This window comes from Dermacentor albipictus, unplaced genomic scaffold (genome assembly GCF_038994185.2).
Source record: "Dermacentor albipictus isolate Rhodes 1998 colony unplaced genomic scaffold, USDA_Dalb.pri_finalv2 scaffold_16, whole genome shotgun sequence".
Taxonomy (NCBI): Eukaryota; Metazoa; Arthropoda; class Arachnida; order Ixodida; family Ixodidae; genus Dermacentor; species Dermacentor albipictus.
Genome location: NW_027225570.1, coordinates 11,348,701 through 11,361,861, shown reverse-complemented (window position 1 = coordinate 11,361,861; position 13,161 = coordinate 11,348,701). Strand labels below are relative to the sequence as shown.

At 46.5% G+C, this 13,161-nt stretch overlaps 1 long non-coding RNA gene across 1 annotated transcript; it reads left to right on the top strand.

The window, feature by feature from the left end:
• The first annotated feature begins 2,000 nt into the window (after positions 1-2,000).
• On the top strand, positions 2,001-12,476 carry LOC135901725 (uncharacterized). Its single transcript, XR_010564251.1, has 4 exons — positions 2,001-2,340; positions 8,129-8,234; positions 11,147-11,231; positions 12,378-12,476. It is a non-coding gene; the product is annotated as an uncharacterized lncRNA (long non-coding RNA).
• The last annotated feature ends 685 nt before the right edge of the window (positions 12,477-13,161 follow it).

The following is a 13,161-nucleotide window of genomic DNA, read 5'->3' as shown; positions in this document are numbered from 1 at the left end:
AGACAGTCTATAGACTCAGACTTCTTATAGACTAGTTTATAAAAAGTGTATGGCCATAAGTCTACAGACAGTCTATATGCAGTGTATAGACAGTCTATAGACTCATACCTTTTTATAGACTAGTCTATAAAAAGTGTGCGGCCATAAGTCTATAGACTGTCTATAGACTAGTCTAAAGAAATGTCTATAGACAGTCTATAAACTCAGACTTTTTATAGACCAGTCTATAAAAAGTGTGCGGCCATAAATCTATAGACTGTCTATAGACCAGTCTAAAGAAATGTCTACAGACAGTCTATAGACTTCATAGACAAATGTCTATGGACTGTCTATTGACTTTATATAAAAATTTTTGTAAGGGAACTACCATCCACAGTGATGAATGGGCCCCATACAACTGCATCCCAAACTTGGTGGGGGCTAACGAAGCAAGACTGAATTTGCAATGGGAGGCTGTTAACAGATCATGAACTTTGTAGACCCAATCACGGGCGCTCACACCCAGAAAATCGAAAGCTACTGGCAGAAGGTGAAGCGCCACCTCGTCTCCGCCGGCTACAGGGTGACTCCACAGCTTCTCGAGTCGCACCTGATATGGCTATGGTGGGCATCGATTAATGGACACATGCGCTGCAAGGACTCGTTTCTGCGTTTATTAGAAGCGATCGCACGGCGCTACCCAGTGTGACATAGTAATGGAAAATAAAGCGCACTTTTCTGACCCTTTGCTTTTGTATGATTGTTTCCCGGCATTGCTGCGCGCTTCCATACACGGTAGGCCCGCGGCGCTGCACTTCCGCAGTAAGCGACGCTCACTTCGCCTTTTGAAAGCCCAGTGCAAAAAGCAGGCGATCGTGCAAAAGCCTAGTGCAGAAACCAGGCTCACATCAATCTGCGCTCGAAAAAGCGATCGCATAACAGCCTAGTGCAGAAACCAGGCGCACACCAATCTGCGCTCGGAAAAGCGCGCGCAAGCACGTAGCGAGCCGCGCCAATCCAATCCAGAAGCTAAAGAAGAGGGGGGAAGTAATGTGTGACACTAAGTTCAGAACTACCGAGATGTGTTGGCCGATTGCGCCTCGCGCGTGCACGCTGCGGTATTCGCGGGCGGCCAAGATACAGGCCGCAGAATTCTAGCCGTGTCACGCTCGCAGCTCAGCTGGCAGTGATCGTATAGTGATAAAAAGCCGGTGCTCGCGACCCGAAAATCACGCAGGCCTGTATCTTGGCCGCCCGCGAATACCGCAGCGTGCACGCGCGAGGCGCAATCGGCCAACACATCTCGAACCCGGTGCTTGTCGCTAGGCGTCGCAGGCGCAGTGCGGAGCAGCCTTCGGGCCACTCTAGACAAGTGTGATCGACTCTGTACGTATGCAGCTGGGTCTGAAGGTCTGCGTCACGCGAACCTGCCTGTATCGTTTATGTTCTTGAGTGCCTTCGCCAATTTGTCTGTGATCCAGAGCAGATATCGGCCGATAATACAATAACAGGGTTTCTTTTTAATCGAGACATTTCAGTGAGACGCTGACCTTCTTTATATATATATATATATATATATATATATATATATATATATATATATATATATATATATATATAATGTTTGTGTGCCTGTGTGCGTCCGTGCGTGTGTGTAAAGAACTGAATGTCTGCTCCTGGCAATCGTAGGTTAGGGCTAGTGTGTAATAAAGTACTGCGATTTTGTAGCGATGCTTACCGCTCGATTCTAGGCCACTCTTGCCGCCCACCGCTAACGGCCGGCTAACAAGGGCCGAGGCGTCGGTCAGACCACTAACGAATGGCGTAAACAATAGCATCGCTACGAATTCGCGGCCTATCTTACAGAATGCTTCTCATGTGCTCAATATATTTTTTTCTTAATCCAATCCTCTGTGTTTTACGATATATTCGGCGATACAAGGCAGAAACATTTAAACAACGCGCGCAGGTTCGTGCGCCCCCTCAAGACGACAACGGCGTATTGAAGGAAAAGACGAAATAACGGCACGTGTTTTCGCCGCACGCACTCGCATCGCAGGTGGCCGTTGTCGGCGTCTACACGAAGAAGACGAGGTGAAGCGAGGCTCGAGGGAGAAGAAGAAGGCCTTCCTGATCTCCCGTTTGGACCGCGGCAGTGCTTTTTATTTACCCCAGGGCACAAGTTCGCCCACAATAAATAGTTGTATCTGTATTCCCTTAACTGTCCGTTACAATTCTGGTGGAGGTGCGGGGTAATGATTTCCAGCCCTGTTCAAGTTGGAGAAAGCAGCCCGGAACCACGCCAGCTCAGACCCAACGAGCTTACGCCCGTCCACCAGCGCACGAGCCGTCGCCTACGTGGTGAGCCGCCCGAGTTTCCTCTTTTGCTGGAGCAGACTATAACAGCAGCAGTAGACAATACAGAAATGACATCCCAGACAGCCTCAACCCGCATCGTGGTTGATCAGCCGCGAACGCCCGAGCCTTTTCACGGCGACACCTTCGAAGACGCCGAGGACTGGTTGGAAGGCTTCGAGCGCGTCGCGGACTACAACGGATGGGATGAAAACCGGAAGCTCCGCAACGTTTACTTCGCGTTGCAAGACTGTGCGCGAACGTGGTTTGAAAACCACGAAGCTGTCCTCCGGTCGTGGGATGACTTCCGACGGGAGCTGTTGGCCACATATCCGAGCACAGACCGCCGGGAAAGAGCTGAAGCCGCTTTGCAAGCAAGAAGCCAGCGAAACAACGAAAGCGTGGCAATGTATCTCGAAGATATGTCCCGCTTGTTCCGCCGGGCCGACCCGAGCATGAGCGAGGACAAGAAGCTTCGGCACCTGATGCGCGGTGTGAAGCAGGAGCTTTTTGCTGGGTTGGTTCGCAGCCCTCCACGCACCGTCGCCGAATTCCGATCAGAGGCGACAACTATGGAAAGGACTCTTCAACAGCGTGCGAGACTCTACAACCGCGATATGAACGTAGCCTCTATGGATGCGATGCCGGCAATGCTCGGGAACAGCGTCGAGGTCTTACGAGAACTCATAAGGTCTGTGGTTCGAGAAGAGCTCCAGAGGCAACAGCGGAACAACGGCCCCACAGAGGTCTCTTCGTTAGCAGAAGTCGTTCGCGAAGAAGTGAGACAAGCCGTCCGCGAACAGCACCCACCAGCACGGCCGCAAGCGTTGTCACCGGTACGGCCGACGGTATCGTACGCCGAGGTACTCAGAGGATCTCCAGGACGTACTTTCGTCGCGGCAACTGCGCATGTACCCGAACCTCGGTTCTTGCCGTCTCCGCCGGAGACGAGATTCCGGAAAGCTGACATATGGCGCACTCCTGATAGAATCCCGCTGTGCTACCACTGCGGCGAAGCTGGTCATCTCTACAGGATGTGCGAATACCGCAGAGCAGGACTTCGGGGGTTTTCCATAAACGCTCCTTGCCCAAGAAACGGTGAACGCCCTGTCGAGATCCAGGAGTATTTGTCAACGCGCCAAAGCCCGCAGACTTCACAGCAACACCAACCTCGGTCAACAGTGCCGCTGAGGTATCGGTCACCGAGCCCGCGTCCATCCTCAAGCTCCCCAAGGCGACGCCCCCAAAGCCCACGTCGGGAAAACTAATACCGGCGACCTGTGGAGGTGAGGCCGCTGTCGACGCAAGAACGGAGCCTCCAGCGCTGATTCTGAAACATAACGACAGACGCGAGAGCAGTTGCGAAAAGAGTGACGTAGCTTCCGATTTATGTGTGTTTATAGACGGCTGCGAAATTACTGCTTTAGTAGACACAGGCGCAGACCATTCCGTTATGAGCAAAGTACTTGCCAGAAGACTAAAAAAAGTGCTGACTCCTTGGAGAGGACCGCAAATTCGAACGGCCGGTGGACACCTTATCAACCCGGTGGGCAGGTGCACTTCTAGGATCGGAATACGCGGCTTTACATACGTCGCCAGTTTCATTGTCCTATCAGAATGCTCAAGGGATGTAATTATTGGAATGGACTTTTTGCAGGCAAACGGTGCAGTTATCAACTTGCAGGAATCCTGTGTGTCGTTCTCAACGAAGCACGCCATCGCGACATTCGCATGTGAAGAACAATTCGATGCGCTTGAGGTTATAGACGACGACGTCACGATACCCCCACGATCCAGCATAGCTGTTGCCGTAAGAAGCACCGTATTCAGCGACTATGAAGGAATAGCAGACAGTAACACTGGGCTCTTACTCGAAAAAGGGATCTGTATGGCAAGGGGCCTTGTTCGGCTGCGTGACGGGTGTTCAAATGTCTTCCTGACTAATTTTGGAAATGAAGTTCAGCATGTTGCGAAGGGAACCGTCATTGCCCGCCTTAACGATTATGAACAGATCACGGATTTGAGCTCTTCCGATGGTGCACTACTGGAGTCTGACAACGTAGACTCCATACTCGCATCCGTCCACATCGAAGCAGCACTATCACCGAGCCAGAAGCAGCAAATAGAGAACCTTATACGAGAATTCGCCTCGTGTTTCTCAACTACATCGAAAGTCCAGAGAACATCCGTCGCCAGACACCGTATCATTGTCGATCAAGCTGTGAGGCCTATTTGCCAGCATCCCTACCGAGTGTCACCGAAGGAGAGAGAGATCATCAGCAAACAAGTCGAAGAAATGCTTAGAGACGACGTAATTCAGCCATCGACCAGCCCGTGGGCTTCGCCTGTGGTGCTAGTAAAGAAAAAGGATCAGACCTTGCGCTTCTGCGTGGATTATCGGAAGCTAAACATCGTTACAAAGCGGGATGTCTATCCACTTCCGAGGATCGATGACACTCTCGATAGACTACGGGATGCGAAATTCTTTTCCTCTCTCGACCTCAAAAGCGGATACTGGCAAATAGAAGTGGACGAACGTGATCGTGAGAAGACAGCATTCGTGACACCAGACGGACTATACGAATTCAAGGTACTTCCATTCGGCCTCTGTTCCGCTCCTGCCACCTTCCAGCGGATGATGGACACTGTGCTCTCCGGGTTAAAGTGGCAGTCCTGTCTGGTTTATCTTGACGATGTCGTTATTTTTTCTACCACCTTTGCTCAGCATGTGGAACGACTAAGAACTGTGCTTGAAGCTATTAGTTCAGCAGGGCTGACGATAAAGCCACAAAAATGTCACTTCGGCTTCCATGAGCTCCTTTTCCTCGGCCATGTGATTAGCTCCGAAGGCATCCGTCCTGACCCTGAGAAGACCGCAGCAGTAGAAAAGTTTCCTAGACCAACCAACAAAAAGGCCATTAGGCGATTCCTAGGACTTTGTGCTTATTACAGGCGTTTCGTCGAAAACTTTTCGAAGATTGCCGAGCCGTTAACGCGATTAACGAAAGAAGATATGCCTTTTGTATGGCACAGTGAACAAGAAGATGCATTCAATGAGCTACGACGGCGACTCCAAAACCACCCGGTCCTTGCGCACTTTGATGAGGAAGCGGAAACAGACATCCATACAGACGCCAGCAATTTAGGACTTGGTGCCGTCCTCGTTCAATGGCAAAACGGAGAGGAGAGAGTGATTGCATACGCTAGCCGCACTCTTTCGAGGGCTGAAACCAACTATTCAGCCACCGAAAAAGAATGCCTCGCAGTAATATGGGCCATAGGAAAATTCCGCCCATACTTATACGGTAGACCGTTCCGAGCAATCAGTGACCATCACTCATTGTGCTGGCTTGCAAACCTGAAAGATCCTTCTGGACGACTTGCTAGATGGAGTCTGAGGCTGCAGGAGTACGACATAACGATTGTGTACAAGTCAGGTCGCAAGCACAGTGATGCTGATTGTTTATCACGTGCTCCGGTCGAATCTGCTCCTGTGAACGATAGAGACGAATTCCCGTTTCTAGGAGCCGTGACCACATCTGAGATGGCCAAACACCAGCAGTCTGACGCCGAGTTGCTTCTACTCATCAGGCACCTTGAGGGACACCCCGTCCAAGTTCCGCGAGTTTTCTGCCGGGGATTGTCATCGTATGTGATAAGAAATGGCGTCCTGTACAAAAGAAATTTTGAGCACAGCACAGAGAAATTTCTACTCGTCGTTCCTTCAGCTTTGCGATCGGAAATCTTAGAAGCCTGTCACGATGACCCATCAGCAGGACACCTCGGAGTGAGCAGAACCTTCGCCCGCATTCATGCCAAATACTACTGGCCAAAGCTATTGAATTCAGTGCAGCATTATGTACGAACATGTCGGGATTGCCAGAGACGCAAAACGCCTCCATTAAAACCCGCAGGCCTCCTTCAACCAATAGAACCCCCAGGAGCCCCGTTCGAACAAGTAGGAATGGACTTACTTGGTCCCTTTCCGACATCGTTATCAGGGAAACGATGGATTGTAGTAGCGACCGATTACCTAACCCGATATGCCGAGACATCCTCTCTAGTAAGTGCAACGGCCGTTGAAGTGGCTGAATTCTTTGTCACCAAGATAGTATTACGACACGGTGCCCCTGCAATTATCATCACGGACCGAGGGACCTCGTTCACAGCCGATTTGACGCAATCCATCATGAAATTGACTCATACCAGCCACAGGAAAACAACTGCCTATCATCCTCAAACAAATGGGTTAACCGAGCGTTTGAACAGGACGCTGACCGATATGTTGTCAATTTACGTAGACTTAGAGCACCGTACATGGGACACGATCCTACCCTATGCGACATTCGCCTACAATACCGCATTGCAAGAAACCACTCAAGTAACGCCATTCCAACTTGTTTTTGGTCGAACAGTTACCACACCTTTGGATGCAATGCTGCCTGTCAGCGACAGTACAGAACAAAACCCTGACATCAGTGACTTTACACAGAGGGCCGAAGAAGCACGTCAGCTGGCGCGACATCGCATTCAACAACGGCAGCGCATCGACGCGGACCGTTACAACCTGCGGCGAAGGGAAGTTGAGTATGCACCAGGTGACAGAGTATGGGTGTGGACCCCCGTGCGGACGCGCGGCCTGTCCGAAAAGCTCTTGCGCCGTTATTTCGGCCCTTACCGAGTACTTCGCTGCATCAGTCCCCTGAACTACGAAGTTACGCCAGAAGGACAAGTGAGCTCATCACGATGCCGGCGTCGCACAGAAACTGTACATGTGGTCCGACTGAAGCCATATTATGACAGGCAGTGATTATTCGACCAAACATCTTTCCTGTGCCATATACCACTTTAGTATGGCCAACCGCTTGTGAACAATTGCGTCACTTTACGCATCGGGACGATGCGTTTTGGAGGGGGGATAATGATACAAGGCAGAAACATTTAAACAACGCGCGCAGGTTCGTGCGCCCCCTCAAGACGACAACGGCGTATTGAAGGAAAAGACGAAATAACGGCACGTGTTTTCGCCGCACGCACTCGCATCGCAGGTGGCCGTTGTCGGCGTCTACACGAAGAAGACGAGGTGAAGCGAGGCTCGAGGGAGAAGAAGAAGGCCTTCCTGATCTCCCGTTTGGACCGCGGCAGTGCTTTTTATTTACCCCAGGGCACAAGTTCGCCCACAATAAATAGTTGTATCTGTATTCCCTTAACTGTCCGTTACAATATATATATATATATAATGTTTGTGTGCCTGTGTGCGTCCGTGCGTGTGTGTAAAGAACTGAATGTCTGCTCCTGGCAATCGTAGGTTAGGGCTAGTGTGTAATAAAGTACTGCGATTTTGTAGCGATGCTTACCGCTCGATTCTAGGCCACTCTTGCCGCCCACCGCTAACGGCCGGCTAACAAGGGCCGAGGCGTCGGTCAGACCACTAACGAATGGCGTAAACAATAGCATCGCTACGAATTCGCGGCCTATCTTACAGAATGCTTCTCATGTGCTCAATATATTTTTTTCTTAATCCAATCCTCTGTGTTTTACGATATATTCGAGGTTTGTTGATGATCGTCCTAGTAGTCTGTTGTTGATGCTGATTTCGTTCCTTCCTGAAATTTCACTTGTTACAAAATAGCAATGTAAACCTCCTGAGATATAACGAAGAAATATTTGTGCAACCAGACATAGATTGATGCAGCTGGCTATGTGAGGCACTCTTTGCGATTCCACATGACACTGGTAAATCACCAATTTCCTCCTTCACAGTACAATAAACAATCATTTCTTACTGTTGAAGGCTATGCGGATTCTGGAGAGATCCCTACACCCTCCAGGAACCTGCTGCACTGCTGAAAGCGGGGAAGTACAACGATAAAGCACCTGATCTGCATGCTTTCACAAAGGTGCGTATAAAACTGTCGCTACCTTGTGAGTTGTAGGATAGGTTTGTGCAATATGCAATCATTTTACTGTATGTGCCATTTTCGGGATTTCTAGTAGCAGATCACTTGAATTTTATCTTTTGGTTATTTGGAGTGTCCTCAGTTTAATAAACTTACCAAAGAAGCCTCCTCTGAGTTGCATACAATTGGGGGGTGGGGGGCTTAAGTAATTATGCATGATATAGTCCATACAGACTCTATAGTTATCTAGCCAAATTGCCTTTATAAGAACCTCGTTGAGTTTCATGAGGTGGTCCAGACGTGTATAATTCTTATCTTTTCATTATGCAGTCTTATGGAGTGAAAATTCTCACACTATTGCCTGTGTACCTATATTCTTCCCTCCAATCGGTCACACTTATGTATTGCATGCCCTACTTCACCTCCTAAATACATTTGCATAAAACAATATGCTTTCTTGCTTTAATAGGTAGCTGCTGAATTCCTAGTCAGTATGAGTGTTCAATTCCACAAACTTGTACCAAATCATTACCCTTTTAATGTTAGCTCACAATGATTCCCTAGTGTAGGTTTCTTTTAGGCTGGAAGCTGGTCTCCTTTGTACATTACAGAAATTTGAGTTGGTAACATGGTATAGGAAACTGCTGAATCATATAACAACCAGCCCAGTGCAGTAGTTGCAAACCATACCATGACAGCACAGCTAAATGCTGACAATTCACTGTTACATTGCCATAATTATTCTCCATTTCTTTTCCCTTTCTCATTTGGCATGGGATAAAGCTTGTTCTTTGCAATTACTTATGTGTAATGCAAAGAATTTATTTCACTTTCCCTCGGATTTACCAAGATGTCGCAAGGAGGCTTGCTTCAAGCTCAAGCTGTCCTGCACTTAATTTTTGAACTGTTTACTTTTTGATATAGTGCAATTATTTGTTGCACTTCTTATTAAATTGAGGTTTCATACTGCCAATAATGCGAGCACCTAGAAAAATGTGTTCTGCAACCCACATACATGGTTTAGGCAAAAAGTACCCTAATGTTTTCGCACAAAAGTTCTATCATTGAGAGTTTGATGGAAGCTTGTCTGGTCGCGGTGGAAGATGATGAAGAGTGACATCTACTAATCAAATAAAACTTTAAAAGCTAGGCAGTTTGGCGTCTATTCGAAAGCCTCATTCTTAATGAGGCAAAAAAGTAGAAGTCCCTACTTAGTAGGTTTTAGCATGTCACGCATGCATCGTGCACAACACGGAGAGGGTTCCATCGTTTCGATAAGTGTGTGTCTTGTTGATTGTATCTCTAGGGACCTCACAGGTACAGGTGTGGCTTCCAGTTTATTTCCTGGCCATTTGCACTAGAGTTCATGCAGTCACTGTTGTGCTTAATCATTGCTGTGTGCTCTGTCAAAGCATTCGATGCCACGAGTTGCCATTTGCTTCAAGCAAAGTTCTTTTCAGTTGCATTTCTGCCAAAGTTCAATCTAGCCGAGACCCGCCGTGGTTGCTCAGGGCTATGGTGTTAGGCTGCTGAGCACGAGGTCGCGGGATCGAATCCCGGCCACGGCGGCCGCATTTCGATGGGGGCGAAATGCGAAAACACCCGTGTGCTTAGATTTAGGTGCACGTTAAAGAACCCCAGGTGGTCAAAATTTCCGGAGTCCCCCACTACGGCGTGCCTCATAATTAGAAAGTGGTTTTGGCACGTAAAACCCTATATATTATTATTAATCTAGCCGAGAAAATACAAATTTACATGCACAATATACTTTTGAGTATAGGGCAAGTGGCAAGTAATTGTGGAACCTTGCTGTAAATGTACATATAGATTTCTTTCATTATGCATTCTGTGCATATAATTTTTTCAATCTGCAAGCCATAAGGTATAGAATTTCGCAATTACTGGTATTGAAATTTGTTCATAACTCTATTCAGTGTGGAGCATTTCTTCTAGATACGTGTTCAGCAGTAATCTGTCAAATAGAACGTAGAATACTCTTTGTAAGACGCTGTGGTTATGGGCATTCATGAGCTAATAAGTATGCCACTGACCAGGTGACACAAGTAAAGAAAGTAATCGTCTTGCCCTACCTACATGAGATTAGTGACAATCTGGAAAAGCACAGGAAATGTCTCGGTGTAGATATCGGTTTACCTGCTCCTTCAAAGCTGTCTAGTTTGTGAACGAGGGTAAATGCGGATACGCGCAAGCCACGTGGGTGCAACAAGACCCACCGAAACCATTTGTTTCTTTTGTTGAAGAAGCGGTTTACTGCGTCCCTTTGGGCTGTGGAAAAGAGTATGTGGGACAGACAAGTAGATGCATCAACAAGCGATTGCGTGAGCACACAAACAGCATTGAGAAACTAGCCCCATCTGGCAGCCTTGCTGGACATTGCGCACGCTGCAGATGCAAGCCTCTGTTTTATCGCATTCAATCGCAGGCCAGACACCTGACCAGTTCACCAGAGAAATAGTAGAAGCTGCCGAGATAAGGAATAGGAATTGTGTTAGTTGCCCATCAGTCTCCTTATTGGAGAAAGAAATGTTTTTGTGACATCAGCTGCCTGTGTGAGTTCATCTTGCTGGGTTGATTTGTTTGTGTCTTTCTTCTCCCTTCCTTTTCTGTGCAGTGATATTATATCTGCTCTCATGCAGTAAACACTCAGTTGATAGTTAGCACTGTGTCCCATTTCTTTCGTCCATGTGCTCCTGCGCTACTGCGTAAATAGCCAGTGTCGGAAATTGTTGAGGTAGAATGGGGCATTGCACCAGTAATCAGTAGGAACAGCATCACCAGCAAGTGAATGGCATTAAGAATTGGCTGGAGTAGTCAGATCAACATGTACACCTTCAACCAAGACACGATTCATTTGTTCACAGTGTGGTTTTCCTTTTTGCACACCCCTCAAGGATGGTAAGGAGGTTGAAACACATCCTTGACAAAACAAGGGGTGCCGGTGGTGCCGAGCCCGTCGCAGTCATGTCAGCACCAAAAGTAAGAAGCTGATGTGATTTCTTGGGGCAGACTTGTGGGGAGGTAATTGCCTGGTGGCAATTACGATATAGCAAAAGCTTAAAAGGTCAATCAATTTCTTTTTTCTACAGTCAAGCAACAGCATTAATTAGCTTCCTTCTGTCAATTTATCTTATCAGAACTATTCTTATTTAGTAGAACATGCACAAAACCTTGCTTTTCATTTATTAGGAAAGCCTTCTGCGTGGAGCAGCTACCGCAAACTCTCACATGTTGTATACTCTTAAGTGTAGTGCAATTGTTGATGTGGAACATTCTTGTAAAATACACATAGCCTTCATTTGTAATGTACCATGCGCATTTAATTCCTGTCTGCCTTTGCTCCTTCCCCAGTGTAGGGTAGCAAACTGAATATCTGTCTTCCAGTTAGCCTCCCTGCCTTTCGCATCTCGTTTCTCTCTAGTGTACTAGCCAGAAAATATAGAATTTGGCAGATTTTCTTGAAATTTGTCCATGACTTTATTCAATAGGAAGAATTTGTTCTAAGGACCTGTTCAGAAGTTATCTATAAAATACAGTGCAGTATACTATATGTAAGACACTATTAAGATGGATATTCTATAGCCGAGCAGCCCGCACGGCTAAGTCTAGTGCGAATCACTTCAATTTTCTTAAATGTAAAATCATTTTAACAATAAAGACTATTTTAAGGATCTTTCATGTTTGCCTTTAAAGGTGGGCGTAACGCTTAAGTGATGTCACCACATTTATTGGCAGTTAGTGTAGCTCTGGTCCTAAACTTCGAATAACCCTACTGCAACTGATTTATGGCTACTTTGCTTCTTTTAGGTTAGTTCTCACAACTGTACAGTTCCTACATATAACAGTTCATGTTCCCTGCAGCAGTACTAGTACTACTTCAACAATTCCATTACATTGATTGCAGGTGCAGTTAATTCTGCATCTATAAAAAAGTGGAGCTACTTCATTTTTGAACCAAGCAGCACGACTTCTGAGTATGTCTGATAGCGCAGACAACTGAAATGTTTGCTTTAATTCGTAATTTGAAGTTAAAATCTTGTGGATCTCTCCTTTGTGCCGTCCTGCCCAGATACATTAACACAGACATAAGGCTAAACTAACTCTTTACTTTTTCTCATCCCTTAGGCTACACAGCAAGGCACTTCGACACTGCGAAGATCAAAAACATGTCATCGATGCTTGCGCGCAGGTTTTGAAATGTGCTAAATAAAAGTTAGATGTCGAAATATTGTATTGTATTGTTCATAGGCAAATACATTTAGATATACTACCCATGTTGAAGGTTACATTGGAACAGCACCAGAATCTTAAAATATGCCAGAGAAATTTGCTTAAATGTCACCAGCACATTTAAAGCATACTAAAATACTTGCTAGAAAGTTTCTAGGGTGAGCAACAGAAAGTTGGTAGAACGTTACTAGGCCGTTTCTAGGTCGTGTTATAGAAAGTTGCTAGGATGTTTCTAGATTATGCAATAGAATGTTAGCAGAAAGTTACTAAAATGTTTCTAGATCGAGCAACAGCAAGTTACTAAAATGTTTCTAAGTAGTGTGAAGATAGTCGATAAATCCTGCTTTTAGTGTCTAAAGGATGTTCATTCGTTGTCTAAAGAAAGTTTGTAAAAAGGGTTTCAATTCAATATCGGTGGCCAATAGTCGGTAGGATGTTGGCATGAAGTACATAAGAAGTTTGAAAGCGGTCTAAAGAAATTCAATAGACTGTTGGTAGGTTCTAGTAACATTTGTCTAAAGAAAGTTTATTGAAAGTTACTAGAACTTTTTGTAAGGGGGGAGGCATAAGGTAGCGGGTTTGATTTGCAGCAGCTGTGGCCGAAATACAATGAGGCTGAACAGGAAGATTACCATGTATTGAGGTTTCAGTGCAAGTTTAGGAGGTATAAGTAGTCAAC